This window comes from Anomaloglossus baeobatrachus, chromosome 8 (assembly GCF_048569485.1).
Source record: "Anomaloglossus baeobatrachus isolate aAnoBae1 chromosome 8, aAnoBae1.hap1, whole genome shotgun sequence".
Classification (NCBI taxonomy): Eukaryota; Metazoa; Chordata; class Amphibia; order Anura; family Aromobatidae; genus Anomaloglossus; species Anomaloglossus baeobatrachus.
In genome coordinates, this window is record NC_134360.1 from 51575068 (window position 1) to 51596629 (window position 21562).

Sequence of the window (21562 nt, forward strand, 5' to 3'; positions counted from 1 at the left end):
GTCTGTGTGTTCGGCTAATAGTTACCGTAAATCGGTTGGTGGCAGCGAATTGTGCCGAGGATTATTGTGGGGAGGCCAGTGAGATTCGGGGAGATTTTATATATTCCGCCCGCGGAGGTCGGGGGAATATATACCTTACTCTCACCGGGGACCCTTCAATAATCGGCATAAGTAGTATAGCGGCCTCCTTGCTTATTGTCGGGCAATTCCATAATTGGCCTGACTATAAGAGGGGCGCTAGAGAGCGCGTCACGTGCTCTGTCTGTCGGTCGGGAGGTATAAAGGAGGGGTGACCCCCCACTTGTTACCCCCCGATTGTGACGTACGGGTAGCCAGCGCGGGGGATTTCTGAGTGACCCCCCCGGTGGTTGTGACATATTGGTGGCATAGCGGTGGGATCGAGATAATAGTGTGTGTGAGTGTGAGACCCATACTCCCAGACACTAAAGACTGCCTGCAGCAGCTGTGGCTGCTGGGGTCTTCAGACTAGCTCAACACTAGAGTGTCAGAGTGCAGATACTGTAAGGTGTGTGGAGGCATCAGGTGTCAGTTCTGTGTCAGTGACCAAAAGTCTGCAAGAATGGCTGATGGCACCAGGAGCAGAGCTATGCAACTGGCCAATGCTAAGGCAGGAGCCGAAGAGAGGGAGGACGGTGCTGTGGACAGCAATGAGGAGGTTGCCCACGAGTCCTCCAGGAGCTCGACGCCAGAAAACCGTTCTGCCGAGGACATTGCACAACCTGGCACTGCTGGACAAGATGAGGAGGAGCTCACCCAAGGTTCCTCAACGAGCCAGATGCCAGCCCTCCGCTCTGAAAGGGACAGTGAATCGCCTAGCTCTGCAGCGTGCCGCAGATCACCACGTGCCATTCCACCGAGCCTGGGAGGCTCGGATAGCCTTCTTCAAATGGCTATGGCCCTTCTCCAGGCTGGAGACCAGAAGGGCTACAAGGAACTCCTGGCAGAGCGCAGGGCAGAGCGGCAGGCAGCGCGTGACGCTGAGGCTGCGGAGCGGCACGCAGAGCGTGAGGCTGCGGAGCGAGAGCGGCAGGCAGCGCGTGAAGAGCGAGAGCGAGAGCGACAGGCAGACCGTGACTACCAGCTGCAGCTAGCTCAGCTCCGGCCCTCATCAGCCACACGTGACCTTCGAGACACCAAACTTCCAAAGGTCCGTGTTGAGGACTTCCCAGTGCTGGAGAAGGATGGAGACTTGGACTCTTTCTTGACTGCTTTTGAACGGACTTGCTTGCAGCACCATCTGGACAAGGACCAGTGGGCCAAATACCTGACCCCCCGTTTAAGGGGTAAGGCCCTAGATGTCCTTGGGGACTTGCCTGCTGAGGCAGATCAGGGCTACGACACCATCAAGCGGGCCCTGATCCAACAGTACAACCTCACTCCAGAGTCCTACCGCAAGAAGTTCCGGAGCCTACAGAAGGGACCAAAGGACTCCTGGGCTGACCACCGGCGGGCACTTGCCCGAGCTGCCGACCACTGGACCCAAGGCCTGCAGCTTTCCACCGGACCGGAGATCCTGGACTTGTTCATCACGAAGCAACTTTTGTGGAACTGCCCTGAGGATCTCCGCCAGTTCATCCGAGACCAGAAGCCAAAGGGGTCCACGGCTACAGCTGCCCTTGCCGATGACTACACCAACAACCGGGCCCCTGAAGCCAGGAGAGCAGCCACCAGCAGCACCTGGAGAGGGGGTAAGATGAATTCTGCGACTGCCCCACCTGCCCCTAGACTGCAGGGGGTGTCCCCCTCAACTCCCCTCTCCAGGCCCGTGGCGGAACCAAGACGGTGCCACCAGTGCAACCTACCTGGACACTTCAAGGCCATGTGCCCTCAGCGTCCCAAGGCCCCGGCTCCGTCCCCGTCCCAAGGGCCGCCCAAGGTGTATTGTGTGGGTGGGGGTGGTGGTAGGTCCCTGGACAGCTTCCAACCTGTCACCGTCGGCCGGTCTGTGACCATAGGACTGCGAGACAGCGCCTCGGAGGTGACTCTGGTGCGGCCTGAGATGGTGTCCCCCCAAGACTTGATCCCTGGAAAAACCCTCGCTGTCTCCGGGATTGGAGGCACTGACCCGGCGCTGCCTGTTGCTGACATTTATGTGGACTGGGGCGCAGGGCGAGGGGTGAGGGAGGTGGGGGTAACTGATCGGATCCCTGCAAACGTGCTACTTGGGACAGATTTGGGGCAGATAACCTCCCAGTTTGGGCCCCAACCAAGGGCTGAACCTTCAGCCAGTACTGACATGACTCCTGACAATGTTAATGTGTTATCTATGAATGATGTAAGGGAGGAGGGAGTGAACTCTGATATTTCTGCTTGCATAGACACCATAGACACACACGCAGCTGCAGCTGTGACAGGAGGGGAGGGGGTCAGAGAAAGGTGTGACAATGCCTCTACAAGTAACCAGCCTGTGAGCTGGGATCTGTTGCCCTCTGCAGGGATAAGCAGAGAGCAGGGTGCTGCAGGGGGAGGACCAGTGTGTGGGGTGGGGGCTACCACAGCAAATGTGGGGTCCCCAGAGATTTCACAGCGGGGTTCTGTTGCTGCAGGAGGGGAACAGGCAGGTGAGATTGGGGCCGGTCCAGGAGCGGAAGTGCTCCCAGGTAAGATCTCGGTGCATGGTTCCCCCACAACCGGGGTGTCAGGAAGCCAGGTAGGTCTGCCTGAACCGGCGACTTGGTCAGGAACGGAGGAGGAGCAGGCACGACCCACGGTCGCAGCGGCTGTGGCCGCTGTCACCCGCAGTGGGAGTGCTGGGAGCCAAGGGGCCTCCCGGAGGTCCGATAGCTCTTCCCCTTCTGACCAAGTGGCAGCCGAGTCAGGTGGAGGCCAGGACACAGGTCCCGGGGTACTGACTGAAGATGTGACAGTCTCGTCGATTCTGGCCACATCTAGTCAGGGGTTTCAGGCAGCGTTAGAAGCTGACGACAGCCTGAAAGCTCTTAAGGAGCAGGCGGCACAGCCTCCCTCGGACTCGGACCCGGAGCGAGTGGTCTGGGACCAAGGACGGCTGTACCGGGCCACGGTCCAGCAGGGTTCACCGGAGGCGTGGCCCAGGGACCGACAGTTGGTGGTACCCTATCCGTTCCGGACGGAGTTGTTGCGGATCGCACATGAGATTCCGATGGCCGGACACCTAGGGATCGCTAAGACCAAGGCCAGGTTAAACCAGCGTTTCTACTGGCCAAAAATGGGGGCCGATGTGGCTGCCTACTGCCGTTCGTGTGAAACCTGTCAGAGAGTGGGGAAGGCGGGGCCACGCCCCAAAGCCCCACTAGTATCTCTGCCAATCATCGATGAGCCTTTCAGGAGGGTGGCTGTGGATCTGGTCGGCCCGCTGGCCATCCCCAGCAGCTTCGGGAAACGCTTCATACTGACGGTAGTGGACTATGCCACCCGGTACCCAGAAGCAGTGGCCTTGTCGTCCATTCGGGCTGACAAGGTGGCCACCGCATTGCTGGAGATTTTCTCCCGAGTGGGTTTTCCCCAGGAAATGCTCACTGACCGGGGGACCCAATTCATGTCCCAGCTGATGGAGGCCCTCTGTAAGGAAGTCCAGGTGCGACATCTGGTGGCCAGCCCGTACCATCCACAGACTAATGGCCTGTGCGAGCGGTTCAATGGCACCTTAAAGCAGATGCTTAAGATGTTGGTCGACTCCCATGGGCGTGACTGGGAGCGGTATCTCCCACACCTGTTATTTGCTTACCGGGAGGTTCCACAGGCCTCAACAGGATTCTCACCGTTTGAGCTCCTGTACGGGCGACGTGTGCGGGGCCCCCTGGCTCTGGTGAAAGAGGCTTGGGAAGGGGATTTGGCCACCCCTGGAGTGTCGGTTATCGAGTATGTCATGCGCTTCCGGGACAAAATGCAGGCCTTGACGCAACTGGTACACGACAATATGGCTCAAGCCCAGGCCGATCAGAAGCGTTGGTACGACCAGAACGCTTGTGAGAGGACCTACCAAGTGGGTCAAAAGGTGTGGGTACTGGTCCCCGTACCACAGGACAAGCTTCAGGCAGCCTGGGAAGGCCCATACCTCGTGTACCAGCAGCTCAACCCTGTGACGTACCTGGTCACCCTGGACCCTGCCCGTGGAAGGCGGAAGCCCTTCCATGTGAACATGATGAAGGCACATCATGAGCGGGAGGCATGTGCGCTCCCCGTGTGCAACCTGCCCGAGGAGGGAGAAGCGGAAACCCTCTTGGATATGCTAGCCCAGGTTAGGGCAGGCGGATCCATTGAGGATGTGGAGGTTGGCCACCAGCTCTTGGAGGACCAACGGTCCCAGCTGTGGGCCACCCTACACCCCTTCCGGGGGTTGTTTACCAACCAGCCCGGAAGGACTGACTTGGCTGTCCATCACGTGGACACTGGGGATCATCCCCCGATCCGGCGTTCAGCATATCGGGTCTCCCTGGAGGTGCAGCAACACATGCGCCAGGAGATTGACGAGATGCTGAAGCTGGGGGTGATCCAGGCATCCAACAGCGCTTGGGCCTCGCCTGTAGTCCTCGTCCCTAAGAAGGACCGAACCACTCGGTTCTGCGTGGACTACAGGGGGCTCAATGCGGTCACGGTCGCCGATGCGTACCCAATGCCACGCATCGATGACCTGCTCGATCAGTTGGCCGGGGCTCAGTACCTGACCATCATGGATCTGAGCCGGGGATATTGGCAGATCCCCCTGACTCGCAAGGCCAGGGAACGCTCTGCCTTTATTACCCCATTTGGACTGTACGAGTCCACGGTGATGCCATTCGGGATGAGGAATGCCCCTGCCACTTTCCAGCGGATGGTCAACACCCTGCTCAAGGGACTTGAAGGGTACGCGGCCGCGTACCTGGATGACATTGCCGTCTTCAGTCCCACCTGGGAGGACCACCTAGAGCATCTAGCACAGGTGCTCAGGCGGATCCACCGGGCAGGTTTGACCATCAAGCCGGGAAAGTGTCAGCTGGCCATGAGCGAGGTCCAGTACCTCGGTCACCGGGTAGGCGGGGGAACACTGAAGCCCGAGCCTGAGAAAGTGGAGGCCATCGCATCCTGGCCCACCCCCAGGACCAAGAAGCAGGTGATGTCCTTCTTGGGGACCGCTGGGTACTATAGGAGGTTTGTTCCATGCTATAGTAGCCTGGCAAAGCCCCTGACGGACCTCACCAAGAAGAAGCTGCCCTCTGCAGTCGATTGGACAATGGACTGCGAGACAGCCTTCCGGGCCCTAAAGGACGCCCTGTCCAGCCCGCCCGTGCTACAGGCAGCCGACTTCACGCGGCCGTTTGTAGTACAGACCGACGCCAGTGACTTCGGCCTCGGTGCGGTGCTCAGCCAGGTGGACTCTGCGAGCCAAGAGCACCCAGTCTTGTACCTGAGCAGGAAGCTGTTACCAAGGGAAGTTGCCTATTCCACGATGGAAAAGGAGTGCCTGGCCATAGTGTGGGCCCTGCAGCGTCTGCAACCCTATCTATACGGGCGCCACTTCATCGTGGAGACGGACCACAATCCCCTCAGCTGGTTGCACACCGTCTCTGGGACGAATGGGCGATTGTTGCGATGGAGCCTTGCGCTCCAGCAATACAACTTCACCATTCGCCACAAAAGGGGCCGTGACCACGGTAACGCAGACGGGCTGTCCCGACAAGGAGAGGTCGCGGACGGGCGCACGGGGGAACACCGGAGTGTGCTGCCCCCTAGCGCCCTCAAAAGGGGGGAGGTGTGAGGCAGATCCCGGGATATGAAGATGAATTATGACTCCAGTCATAGTCCCTCATCACTCCCTGGCAGTGCCCCCTCCCTTCTTTTCTCAGTGTTCCACTTACACCTCCATGGCCATGTCCTGTGATATGGAAATGAGGTGGTGTGGGAACAATGGACACAGGATGACTCCCTGCCGTCACCCTGTAACAAGAGCTGTATCTCATTAGCAAGGCTATGGAAATAGCCAGACAGAACGACTCCAGTAAAAAATGGTTCATATCTCGCAAGCCATATTTCCGATAAATATGGCAACCATAAAAATGGTGTCTCTGCATGCGGACGATGCCGGCACACCCTTTTTATGGGAGCAGGACATTGGGAAATGCCCCAGGCGTGATATCAGCCAATGGGGAACTGGCAGACAGGTCATGAGTCCCCTCGTTCTGTAGCTAAATTCATAACTGTCACAATGAGAGCATTGGCGTCCGCCTACGACGCTCCCAGGCAAAGTTATGGCCCATATTCCATGTTGGGATATTGTCCATAACTCAAGCCAGGGGTGGAGCAGTGCTCCCTGTGAGGTCACTAAGGTAGGAGGGGACCTGGATCTGCCCAGGTTGATAACCCTACTTCGGCCATTTTCCAGGGTTCTTCTCGCTGGGGGCACGTGTAGGAAACATCTGTGGGAAGGATCCTAGAAACCTGGGTACAGCGCCCCCCTGTGGCCAGACGCAACAAGGTAACTGCTGGAACTGTGTATGCCTGTTTGTAACCCATGCTTTGATTGTAACTGTACTCTGACATATGTATATTCTGTAGATTCCCTATTGTATATATTGTAGTTCTAGTGTGCTTTAGGCTGATTAAATTATATAATTAATCTTGGGCTGTTCTGTTATCTCGATCTTGAATCCCACGTCTGTGTGTTCGGCTAATAGTTACCGTAAATCGGTTGGTGGCAGCGAATTGTGCCGAGGATTATTGTGGGGAGGCCAGTGAGATTCGGGGAGATTTTATATATTCCGCCCGCAGAGGTCGGGGGAATATATACCTTACTCTCACCGGGGACCCTTCAATAATCGGCATAAGTAGTATAGCGGCCTCCTTGCTTATTGTCGGGCAATTCCATAATTGGCCTGACTATAAGAGGGGCGCTAGAGAGCGCGTCACGTGCTCTGTCTGTCGGTCGGGAGGTATAAAGGAGGGGTGACCCCCCACTTGTTACCCCCCGATTGTGACGTACGGGTAGCCAGCGCGGGGGATTTCTGAGTGACCCCCCCGGTGGTTGTGACATGTATTATCCCTGTACTGTGACATGACTGTGTGTATTATCCCTGTACTGTGACATCACTGTGTGTATTATCCCTGTACTGTGACATCACTGTGTGTATTATCCCTGTACTGTGACATCACTGTGTGTATTACCCCTGTACTGTGACATCACTGTGTGCATTATCCCTGTACTGTGACATCCCTGTGTGTATTATCCCTGTACTGTGACATCACTTTGTGCATTATCCCTGTACTGTGACATCACTGTGTGTATTATCCCTGTACTGTGACATCACTGTGTGTATTATCCCTGTACTGTGACATCACTGTGTGCATTATCCCTGTACTGTGACATCCCTGTGTGTATTACCCCTGTACAGTGACATCACTGTGTGTATTACCCCTGTACTGTGACATCACTGTGTGTATTATCCCTGTACTGTGACATCACTGTGTGTATTATCCCTGTACTGTGACATCACTGTGTGTATTATCCCTGTACTGTGACATCACTGTGTGTATTATCCCTGTACTGTGACATCACTGTGTGTATTATCCCTGTACTGTGACATCACTGTGTGTATTTTTCCCATATACTGTCTTTGCTTTTTGTATCATTTCTGTCTATCAGATCTCTTAGGCTGCTTTCACACATCCGGTTTGAGCTCTGCGGCTCAATCCGGCTGTGAAACCTATGCAACGGATGCGGTGAAAACACCGCATCCTTTGCATAAGTTTTTTACATGCGGCCTGTCCGTTTTTTGCCGCTTGCAGCATGCTACTGAGCATGCGCAGTGGCAAAAAACGCATGCGGCGGCCGGATGCGGTTTTTGCCGCATCCGGCATCCATAGGGATGCATTGAGAAAAGCGGCGCATCGGCTGGATGCGGCGCGATGCGTTTTTTTTTGCCGCACAAAAAAACGTGCCAGGCAACGTTCCATCCGGCCGCCGCATCGGCTAAATCTGCCGCATGCGGCAAAAACCAGACCGAACGCAAGGCCATGCGGCACAATGCGGCACTAATTAAAGTCTATGCAGGAAAAACGCAACCGGCGGCAAAAAAAAAACGGTTGCGTTTTCCTGCAAAGTGCCGGATTGTGCCGCATAGCAAAAACCGGAGGTTTAAAAGCAGCCTTATACTAACCTCACAACAAATCTGTGCTGTCCTGATAATTTGTTACATTGTATCTGAGTAATGGGAATCATTCAGCATATGATTTTACCTGCTGATGTAAATATTGAGTGTTCCCATTCACTGGCAGTAAGCAGAGATATTGAAAATGGTGATGTATCTAAAGATAAAGGTTATTGCAAAGTGACAGAACTCCTGCACTGCGCACTGGGGTCGGGGAACTTCCTATCACTTATTCATCTTAAAGATAATATATTCTTAAAAAACACCAAGTGCTGTGCTCCCAGAGTCCTCCACCAGGGGGAGCTGCAGAGGTTCTCATGTCCTGTGATCTATATAATGTGGGGGATTTCAGCTATAATCGTCCCCCGCTCGTAGTCACAGGGGAATATCCACTGGTGTAATATGGGAATTCATTAACGAGGTGAGCTCGGAAACTGTAAATATCATTAGGGGTGAGACCTCGCAGTCAGCGTGCGTCTTCTCAACTCAGCAGGATTACCGCATAATTGTATGCAAATGAGTAACTGCTAATTAAGGGGAAGAGACTAATAAGAGGTGGCGAAACACCGTGCCGGATCCCTGGGGTCCAGACACTAGAGGCACAGTCCTTTGCACCCTTCTTCATCACTATGGGGACCATAAACGGTGCGTACCCCAAAATGTAAAGAAAAGCGGTGAAAAGAAACAAACTGAATTTTTAGGGAGGTTTTTAGGGAAATTGGGTAACAACCAATATGGCCGCCAATACACCATAATGTCACCTAATGTCACAGACCCCTGAAGAGTGAGTATAAGACTAGGGCGAGAAGACAGATCTAAAGCACCACTCCAGAGGTAATATGGATAAAAAAAAAAAAGCGCTGGAGTGGTACTTTAAATATGCTACATCACAGGGCTCTGCTACAGTGAATCTCCTGACTGGGCTCAAGTATTCTACAGGGAGTCACCTTACCTTTTAACTCTGCTACATCACTGTACTCTAGTACAGTTATACAGGGAGTCACCTTACCTTTTAACTCTGCTACATCACTGTACTCTGGTACAGTTATACAGGGAGTCACTTGACCATCTCATCTCAGCTATATTGCTGGCCTTTGCAACAGTGAGTCTCCTGACTTTCACATCTGTTACATTACTGGGTTCTGCTACCATGCCTCTCCTGACATAGTCAACTATGCTACATCACTGGGCTCTGCTATAGTGACTGTACTGACATCAACTATGCTACATTACTGGGATCTGCTACAGTTAATCTCCTGACTTTCACATCTCTTACATTACTGGGCTCTCCTAACATAGTTAACTATGCTACATCAGTGGGATCTGCTACAATGACTCTCCTGATGTAGTCAACTATGCTACATCACCTACATCACTGGGCTCTACTACAGTGACTCTCCTGATGTAGTTATGTATGCTACATCACTAAGCTCTGCTACAGTAACTCTCCTGATGTAGTTAACTATGCTACATCACTAGGCTCTGCTACAGTGACTCGCCTGATGTAGTTAACTTTGCTACATTACTGGGCTTTGCTACAGTGAATCTCCTGACTGTCACATCTCTGTTACATTACTGGGCTTTCCTGAAGTAGTCAACTATGCTACATCACTGGGATCTACTACAGTGACTCTGCTGACGTAGTTAACTATGCTACATCACTGGGCTCTGCTACATTGGATCTCCTGACGTCAACCATGCTAAATCACTGGGCTCTGCAACAGTTAGGGGTACATTGCACGTTGCGACATCGCTAGCCGATGCTAGCGATGCCGGGTGCGATAGTCCCCACCCCCGTCGCACATGCAATATCTTGTGATAGCTGCCGTAGCGAACATTATCGCTACGCCAGCTTCACATGCACTTACCTGCCCTTCCGACGTCGCTCTGGCTGACGACCCACCTCCTTCCTAAGGGGGCGGGTTGTGCAGCGTCACAGCGACGTCACACAGCAGCCCGCCAATAGAAGCGGAGGGGTGGAGATGAGCGGGACGTAAACATCCCGCCCACCTCCTTCCTTCCGGATTGCCGGTGGCGGCAGGTAAGGAGATGTTCCTCGCTCCTGCGGCTTCATACACAGCGATGTGTGCTGCCGCAGGAACGAGGAACAACATCGTATCTCCTATTGGTGCGACATTATGAAAATGTCCGACGCTACACAGATCACCGATGTACGACGCTTTTGCGATCGTTTATCGGCGCATCTAGGTTTTTCACGTTGCAACGTCGTTACCAGTGCCGGATGTGCGTCACTTTCTATTTGACCCTGACGATATCGCAGTAGCGATGTCGCAACGTGCAAAGTACCCCTCAGACTCCTGATCTACTCAACTATGGTAGTCACTGCACTCTGCTACATCACTCGGCTCTTGTACAGGTAGACACCTGCCCTCAACGCCTTTACTTACTGGGTTCTGCTACATCACTACAGCCAGTCTCTTGTTCTACTCAGCTTTGCCACATCGTTAAGTGCTATGTTGTTATCCCGACTCTGCCTCATTGTTCACCTTTTGCTGAGTGTCTGGCTTCCCTGTAGTTTATTACTTTTCTCCTTGAGTCACGGAGGAGCCATTATGACCTCCATTGCTCCCACCTGTCCAGCTCACAGCGTCATCATCATCTGTCCGTACCACACTATCGCCGATAATCCACACTAACCTCTTTGAGGATCCACCTCACCAGGTGAGACAATACATAATAGGTCCTGGACATAGAAAATTCAAGCAGCAGCCTCAGCATGAGCCAAAAATCATATTTGGTGCCCGGCTATGGGTGCCTGGATTGTGACACAATGTCCTGTGATGACGATGCGGTGCACAGATGACCTCCAGCAATTCTACAGTGTGTCTGTGCCGCCCTCATGCCAGCAGCCGGCACTGCTTGGGTCCGAGCCTTCAGGGGTGGTGGCTCGAGGGTCTCCGGACCCGGGGGTCTCGCAGACATGCCGAATAAATGGGGTGGACGTAGATGTACGGGCTAGGCCGTAACGAGTTTGTGACGCCACCCACGGTGTGTGGTGAAGTGGGACACCACCGCTGCTGTTATGGGGCACCCGGGGGAGATGTTGCGCAGCAATTTGTTATCCCCTCCGTGGGCAGGGATGGTGGCCCCGGGTCCCGGTGGCTCGGTGCAGGGGATGGCGACCGCAGGGGGTGCTGGAGTACTCACGATTAGTAACACACACAAGTCTCTGGTAACCAAGATGGTGGTGGCCAGTGCCGCGCCCGGTTGCGTTTGGGGTCCCCCACCCGGCTGGTGGTCTCTATCCTGTTCCTGCACCTTTTTGTGTTCAATGGACTTCCCCGGTATGGAACTCGGGAGTCCGCTCCCGGCTGGATGTGGCCTAAGGAGCTGTGCCCGCAGACGCTGGCCCGTGGGATCTCTGGGCCTTGGCGGTGACCGCTTATCCCTATTCGGTGGGCTGTTGTCTTCTATTAGGGACTTTGGGTGGGACAGGACCTCTAGTCCTGACCTCAATCGGTTAATTAACCAGTTCCAGTAGGTTCTGGCACTGACTTCAGGGTCCGAGTACCCCCCTTTGTGCACGGTTTCCGGTCGGGTCCCCGGTGTAGGTACTGGCGGGCTACAACCCTGTCCCGGGCCTCCTCGGTTCTGCCGACCCGTCTTCCCGTTTCCTGCTGACGGAGACCACCATCTGCCTCCTAGCCAGTGGCACCAGGGCTCCAACCCTGGCACCGTTCAACTTGAACTTCACTGCTGGAGCGACCCCTAGCTCCAGCCCACACTCCCCTCCAAACTGAACTCTAAGCTGATCTGCTTGTTTTCCCGCCCTGGGCTGTCTAGACTCCTGGGTGGGCGTGTTCCAACCGCCTGGTCACGCCCACTGGTGTGTCTATCTGTCCCTAAGGGGGGTGACTAGGGTTTCTGGTCGGCTTTGTGTTTCCTTGTGAGGGAAGGTGTTATGCAGGGGCCTAACTGTGACTACCTGGTTTTGCCAGGGCGTCACATGTCCACCCATATCCTGTCCACCACCATTAACTTGAGAACGGCGGCAGCTATAGACATAGAAGTGGTGTCTAGATATAGTAAAGTAGCCATGCGCTATGCAATGAAACCACCTATATCGCCACCTGGTGGAAAACAACGGATTTAGCATTTTTATCTCGAAAACAGAACGAGATAGAGAAAAAAAGTGAATTACAAAGTTGTAGGCATCATCAATTCAATATGAATCGACACCTTGCATACAGAAATGCTATGATATGAAACCCATGACCCCCCAAAACATTGTGGTCACGCATATCGCACTCAGTTAACTTTGATGCTCAAAGTGGCCACCGTTAGCTGCAATGCACATCTGGACTCTGGACGGCATACTGTATCTTGCTGCACGTTGTGCAATATGGTAGGGGACATGTTTGTACAAGCATCTGTGATACATCGTCATAGGTCCTGCAATGTTGGTGGAGGGGTCGCATACACCTGCTGTTTGATGTGACCTCACAGAAAGAAGTCCAATGGGGTCAGGTCAGGTGAGCGGAGGCTACTCCACACAGCCACCATACCCAATGATTTGTAGGAAGGTCTCCATGAGGTATCGCTTCACGTCCGCAGCCTTGTGAGTTTTACCAGTTCTAATCATAGCATTTCTGTATGCAAGGTGTCGATTCGTATTGAATTGATGATGCTCTACAACTTTGTAATTCACTTTTTTTCTCTATCTCGTTCTGTTTTCGAGATAAAAATGCTAACTCCGTTGTTTTCCACCAGATAGCGCTATAGGTGGTTTCATAGCGTAGCACATGGCTACTTTACTATACCTAGACACCACTTCTATGCCTGTAGCTGCTGCCGTTCTCAAGTTAATGGCGGTGGACAGGATATGGGTGGACACACTGTATATAGGTAGGGAGCAGGAGGATGTATAAAGGTTCATGTATACGCATCATGGCATCCATAGCGGCCATATACTGTATATGAAATACTGCTTTTCAGAGCCCGGTTTTATAAATGATATTTTTTATGAAAACTCGATGTCGACTCATCTTCCTCTTTCACTTCTCAGTCACTAATGAGTCACAAAGGCGAATATTAGAAGTAAAAACAGCAACCACATAAGTCATGGAGGGAATTCCTGGTGTACAGAAGAAGCGTTACCCTCTCATTTATTGCATCTGCACTTCAAGAATGTTTCCCCAAAGAACCTCAAGGTGGGTGACAACAAACTGGACACCATGTTGGATTCCATAATAGTTATCGCCCAACTTTCCTGGCCTTCTGCACATATGCGCTACCATTATACATGGCAATTATTAAGGGAGGTCTTCTGCATTTCTCTGTGACTGCACCCCACCCTCCTAAGTCCTCTCCGGAGCCTTTGTGACCCTGTATACTGTACGTGCGCTGCCTCTGGTGTGTGTAACGCCACCACTTGTGCAAGTTGTTTTCTTCTCTTTGCAGATCCCTTTTGATTCCAAGATAAGATGTTTCTCAGCGGTCGGAGATAACGGCTCAGATAAGAGCGGACGTTTGACTTGCACAATGCCTTGTAGGCAGAAAAGACATACAATGTATACGACCTACAGATACTGTACATTGTAGCAGAGTGTGATACATCATCACGAATGTAACAGACCAATATATATATAGACGGCGTGTGGATATTACTGATGTTTATATACCCTCAATCTGATGGAAAGGTTAACAGCAAATTATCAGGATCAAAGTCTACTAATTCCGATAGTCCTGGTTATCCTTAGCCCAAAACCGAAAAGATCTCACAAACTCAGAACCAGATGAAAGAGCAGAGAGAAGCAATAAAGAGAAACCACTTATTAAAGGGGTTGTCAACTACTTTTTATTAGTCTACCAACGGGTGTCATTGTGTACACACAGCAGCAAATCGGTGACATCAATCTGTCACGGGTGACAGACAGTCATGTGGTTTCTAGCAATAGAACGTCACAGCGTCTGTCTGCACAAAATGCTCCCTGACTTTCTATTGTTCCTGCTGTCAGTATTCATTCTACTAGGTAGCTTTCCTGCTTGGTTTTTATCTCTTCCCTTTTAGGACCCAGCGGAGCTCTCCTTCCGTCCAGCTGCTAATTAGCAGTATTCCCTTTGTGCATAATTACTCCCATCTTTCCTGGACAGGTGCTAGTGATGATATTCAGTTCATTCAAGCTCTAGATGCAAACAGGTGGCTTGCACTCATATGTAGTATCATGGCTGAAACTTTGCTGAACTTTCACCTGAGTCATCTGTATATAAGAAGTTCATGCGCTTTCCCCGTGTGTCCTCCTTGTGTCAGCTATAGTTGTTTAGTGGGGTTGACAACGAGATCATCCCATCCATTTCCTATTTAGGGTCCAGCACTAGAGATACCTAGGGTCAGATATCCGGCTCAGTGCATAGGCGAGGAACTTATCTAGGTTGGTGAGGGAGCCCAGAGACCTGTGGTAGGTTTGGTCAGGGGTCACCATCTTCTCCTTCCCTAGATGCAGGGGTCACCTTCCCTTACGCCGTTCGCTTGGTACTTCCATGTACCTACTATGACACAATCATGTTCCATCTGAGCCAGAAGAAACTGTCTCCTAGTTCTCTCTTCCAGCTTAGATGGATAGTGACAACTGCAGTCAAGCAGTGGCCAGTGATTGGTTGCAGCGGTTACATGACTTCCCAGCAAAAGACAATATAAAGGGACCGGCATTGGGCACCAGCACTAATGCTGAGGACTGGCGGGGATCCAGGAGCATATCTTAGTTTCTTTTTGATTTAAGGCCACCCTGGGGCCATTTTTCAGCTAATAAAAAGTAACACATATCTTAGATGAATACTACACATGAAACAAATACATAACAACAACATACTAGTCACATACAACATATTTTGAGAGGATTCTTGGGTACAGGGGACTGGAATGAAATGTTTTATGTTTTTGGAATTTGTACACATTGAACATCAAAGTAACAAACACCCTCCTGATGGGAAGTTTAGTGCTCTCTATTGGAAGGAGGAATCCTGAAAGTCAATATGGAACTTTTAAAGTGCTTAGAATAAGAAGCCAAGCCAGGAAATCCAATTGCAGAAACAGGTTCCAGGATGTTTGCCTCTCATCAGTGCAAAACAGAAGACCTGATTTGGTGGTGATTTGCAGACACAGGTTCCAGGATGTTTGCTTCTCATCAGTGCAAAGCAGAAGACCTAATTTGGCGTGATTTGCAGACACAGGTTCCAGGATGTTTGCCTCTCATCAGTGCAAAGCAGAAGACCTAATTTGGCGTGATTTGCAGACACAGGTTCCAGGATGTTTGCCTCTCATCAGTGCAAAGCAGAAGACCTGATTTGGCGGTGATTTGCAGACACAGGTTCCAGGATGTTTGCCTCTCATCAGTGCAAAGCAGAAGACCTGATTTGGCAGTGATTTGCAGACACAGGTTCCAGGATGTTTGCCTCTCATCAGTGCAAAGCAGGAGACCTGATTTGGCTGCTTGACAGAGTATATGGGGAACAGTTTTTCTTTGTGGAGAGCTTCTCCAAGAACAAATAACGAGAAGCTATTGAGCTGAAAAAACTCCTTCAGCTCAGAAAACAAATAATACAAGAAGAACCCAATGCAACCCTGCCATCTTAATCATACTGATGACGATGATGATGATGATGATGATGATGATGAAAGAAGTACACACTGAGGCCAAGTGTACAATAAAATCCCCCAAATTACCAAAAAAACAAAAATGCCTTTCACTGGTTAATGGCATCATAAAAAAAGGAACCTGTGGTTAGTGGCTTATTGCTTAATCAATCCAATTGCAGATAGATCCTCACTTCCACATGTCTGCAAAAGACAAACAGAACTTCAAGCAATCTACACAATGTAGAAGTGAGAGTGAAGTTTTATTCCAAAATTAGGAGCTAAATGCATCAAACTGACCTGACTTCTAAAAGAAATGTATAATACTGCCCCTATGTACAAGAATATAACTACTATAATACTGCCCCTATGTACAAGAATATAACTACTATAATACTGCACCTATGTACAAGAATATAACTACTATAATACTGCCTTTATGTACAAGAATATAACTACTATAATACTGCACCTATGTACAAGAATATAACTACTATAATATTGCCCCTATGTACAAGAATACAACTACTATAATACTGCTGCCTATATACAAGAATATAACTACTATAATACTGTCCCTATGTACAAGAATACAACTACTATAATACTGCTGCCTATGTAGAAGAATATATCTACTATAATACTGCCCCTATGTACAAGAATACAACTACTATAATACTGCCCCTATGTACAAGAATACAACTACTATAATACTGCCCCTATGTACAAGAATATAACTACTATAATACTGCTCCCATGTACAAGAATATAACTACTATAATACTGCCCCTATGTAGAAGAATATAACTAGTATAATATTGCTCCTATATACAATAATATAACTACTATAATACTTCCCCCTATGTACAAGAGTATAACTACTATAATATTGCCCCTATGTACAAGAATACAACTACTATAATACTGCTGCCTATATACAAGAATATAACTACTATAATACTGTCCCTATGTACAAGAATACAACTACTATAATACTGCTGCCTATGTAGAAGAATATATCTACTATAATACTGCCCCTATGTACAAGAATACAACTACTATAATACTGCCCCTATGTACAAGAATACAACTACTATAATACTGCCCCTATGTACAAGAATATAACTACTATAATACTGCTCCCATGTACAAGAATATAACTACTATAATACTGCCCCTATGTACAAGAATATAACTAGTATAATATTGCTCCTATATACAATAATATAACTACTATAATACTTCCCCCTATGTACAAGAGTATAACTACTATAATACTGCCCCTATGTACAAGAATATAATTACTATAATACTGCCCCTGTGTACAAGAATATAACTAGTATAATATTGCTCCTATATACAATAATATAACTACTATAATACTGCCCCCCTATGTACAAGAATATAACTACTATAATACTGCTCCCTATGTACAAGAATATAACTACTATAATACGGCCCCTATGTACAAGAATATAACTACTATAATACTGCTCCTACGTACAAGAATAAAACTACTATAATACTGCTCCTATATACAGAAATATAAATACTATAATACTGCTCCTATGTACAAGAATATAACTACTATAATACTGCCCCCTATGTACAAGAATATAACTACTATAATACTGCTCCTATGTACAAGAATATAACTACTATAATATTGCTCCTATATCTCTAATATATAAAGCTGAATGTGTGTATGTGTGTATGTATGTCCAGGATTGGCATCTGCCCCGTCGCAGCTACAGCCATAAACTTTTGCACACTCACAATTCTGGACCCCGAGAGCGTCATAGGCTATGTTTTGAGGGGAAATTGTAACCCCGCGCTTTACAGTTATTCACCAAAAAACCTGCCTCCATTAAAGCGAATGGAGCTGAGAGCCACAGTGCAGCCAGAACTTCAGAAGAATGCGCAGCCACGCCCTTAAATGGAATGTTGGCGTGTCACAATGCAGCCAGGGAAAGATACAGACACAGACAGGGAAAGAGGCAGACACAGACAGGGTAAGAAACAGACACAAAGAGACAGACACAGACAAAGAGACAGACTGACAGGGAAAGAGTCAGACAGGGAAAGAGAGAGACAGGTTAAGAGACAGACATAGACAGGTAAAGAGACAGACAAAGAGACAGAGACAGACAGGGAAAAAGACAGACAGGGAAAGAGATGGAAAGTGACAGACAGGGTAAGAGACAGACAAAGACAGGTAAAGAGACGGACACAGGGAAAGAGAAAGAGGGAAAGAGACAGAGGGAAAGTGACAGAGGTAGATAGACAGAGAAAGAGACAGACAGGGAAAGAGAGAGAGACAGAGAGATATATACAGAGGGGGAGACAGACATTATAATTACATTTATATCTATTTGTTTTGTGGTTTTTGTGTGCAGAATACATTTTTGTTAATACATTCTATTTTGTTAACAGCAGTTATTAACCCGGGCGAAGCCGGGTAGTACAGCTAGTACAATAATATAACTACTATAATACTGCCCCTATGTACAAGAATATAACTACTATAATACTGCCCCTATGTACAAGAATATAACTACTACAATACTGTCCCTATGTACAAGAATATAACTACTATAATACTGCCCCTATGTACAAGAATATAACTACTATAATACTGCTCCTATGTACAAGAATATAACTACTATAATACTGCCTCTATATATAAGAGTACAACTAGAACAATACTGTCGTTTCTATTCAAGAATATAAGAATATATCTACCTTATATTATGTGTTTCTGTATTGCACATCTATGTGAGGTTTCGCTCTCAGTTATAAATCAGGGATTTCACCATATCAAAATGTGTCAAAGTCCCTACTACAATCACCTTCGGCAGCGAGTTGAAAATATGACACGTCTCATGTTATTTTAGTCACAGCAGAAGCGGCATGCAACAGCAAAGTCAAAGTACACAGTAATGTATCAGCATGGGTTAATGCACACAGTGGTGTCAAATTATAACGTTATAGCACATAGGGATAATATACACAGTGATGTTACAGTACAGAGATAATGAAATTACTTCAGAGTACAGGGCAATGCATTTACTGCTGTCATAGTATAGAGGTGAGAAAATTGAGATATCACAGTACAGGGGTAAGGCACACAGTGATGTCACAGTACAGGGATAATACACACAGTGATGTCACAGTACAGGGATAATACACACAGTGATGTCACAGTACAGGGGTAATACACACAGTGATGTCATAGTACAGGACTAATGGACACAATGATCTCACAGTACAGGAATAATACACACAGTGATGTCACAGTACAGGGGTAATACACACAGTGATGTCACAGTACAGGGGTAATGGACACAGTGATGTCATAGTACAGGAATAATGGACACAGTGATCTCACAGTACAGGTATAATACACACAGTGATGTCACAGTACAGGGATAATACACACAGTGATGTCACAGTACAGGGATAATGCACACAGTGATGTCACAGTACAGGGATAATACACACAGTGATGTCACAGTACAGGGGTAATACACAGTGATGTCACAGTACAGGGGTAATACACACAGTGATGTCACAGTACAGGGATAATACACACAGGGATGTTACAGTACAGGGATAATACACACAGTGATGTTACAGTACAGGGATAATACACACAGTGATGTCGCAGTACAGGTATAATACACACAGTGATGTCACAGTACAGGTATAATACACACAGTGATGTCACAGTACAGGGATAATACACACAGTGATGTCACAGTATAGGGATAATACACACAGTGATGTCACAGTATAGGGATAATACACACAGTGATGTCACAGTACAGGTATAATACACACAGTGATGTCACAGTACAGGGATAATACACACAGTGATGTCACAGTACAGGGATAATACACACAGTGATGTCACAGTACAGGTATAATACACACAGTGATGTCACAGTACAGGGATTATACACACAGTCATGTCACAGTACAGGTATAATACACACAGTGATGTCACAGCACAGGTATAATACACACAGTGATGTCACAGCACAGGTATAATACACACAGTGATGTCACAGTACAGGGATAATACACACAGTGATGTCACAGTACAGGGGTAATACACACAGTGATGTCACAGTACAGGGGTAATACACAAAGTGATGTCACAGTACAGGGATAATACACACAGTGATGTCACAGTACAGGGATAATACACACAGTGATGTCACAGTACAGGGATAATACACACAGTGATGTCACAGTACAGGGATAATACACACAGTGATGTCACAGTACAGGGATAATACACACAGTGATTTCACAGTACAGGGATAATACACACAGTGATGTGACAGTACAGGGATAATACACACAGTGATGTTACAGTACAGGGATAATGCACACAGTGATGTCACAGTACAGGGATAATACACACAGTGATGTCACAGTACAGGGATAATACACAGTGATGTCACGGTACAGGGATAATACACACAGTGATGTCACAGTACAGGGATAATACACACAGTGATGTCACAGTACAGGGATAATGCACACAGTGATGTCACAGTACAGGGATAATACACACAGTGATGTCACAGTACAGGGATAATACACAGTGATGTCACAGTACAGGGATAATGCACACAGTGATGTCACAGTACAGGGATAATACACACAGTGATGTCACAGTACAGGGATAATGCACACAGTGATGTCACGGTACAGGGATAATACACACAGTGATGTCACAGTACAGGGATAATATACACAGTGATGTCACAGTACAGGGATAATACACACAGTGATGTCACAGTATAGGGATAATACACACAGTGATGCCACAGTACAGAGTAAGTCACGTGGTTATAGAACATTACAAGGTTATTGTATGTCATTGTATCATAACACTAAATTAATGTACTTCAATCATGGATCTGTGAAAGAAGCTGGTTGCCACTTTGGAGGTGGTAGTGGCCCCCTAAGCTTTTTGGCTCCTGTGGTAGCCACCCCTGTATCAGTGTAGTAAAGAAAAAAGTGGGACATATGCAGTGTTATTTTGTGCAGAACATATATGGACATGCAAAAGTTTATGCACCCCTGGTCAAAATTACTGTTATTGTGAACAGTTAAACAAGATGAAGATTAAATGATCTCTAAAAGGCATACAGTTAAAAAGGTGACACATTCCCTTTGTATTTTAAGCAACAATAAAAAAAATATTTTCTTTTTTTACATTTTAAAAATGACTCAAAGAAAAATGGGTCAATGCAAAACTTTGGATACCCTTGGAGATTTGTGTGCTCAGATAACTTTGACCAATGTATCAGACCTTAATTGTCCTATTAGGGTTATGGCTTGTCCACTATCATCATTAGGAAAGGCCAGGTAATGGAAATAGCACAGCTTTATAAAATCCCAGCCTCCTCTAACCTTGTAGCAAAAACAGCAGCCATGGGTTATTCTAAATAGCTGCCTAGCACTATGAAAATGAAAATGGTGGAGGATTACAATGCAGCAGAAGGCTATAAGAAGATAGCAAAGTGTTTTACAGTTCCCCTTTCCACAGTTCAAGATGTAATTAAGAAAATTCAGCTACCACAGTGATGGCGAACCTATGGCACGCGTGCCACCAGGGGCACGCTGAGCCAATTCTGGTGGCACGCGTGCTGTCGCCCGATTCTGCAGTTTTGATCTGCTAGTGCAGTGGCGCCGGCAGATCAAATCTGTGTTAGAGCGGAGGAGACATTTCTCCTCGCTCTGACACTCCTCCTCTCCCAGGCTGCAGGTGTGTTGCCTAGGAGACGGAGGAGCGGCGCCGGCGCCGTCTGCTGGCCGCGTGGGAACTGAG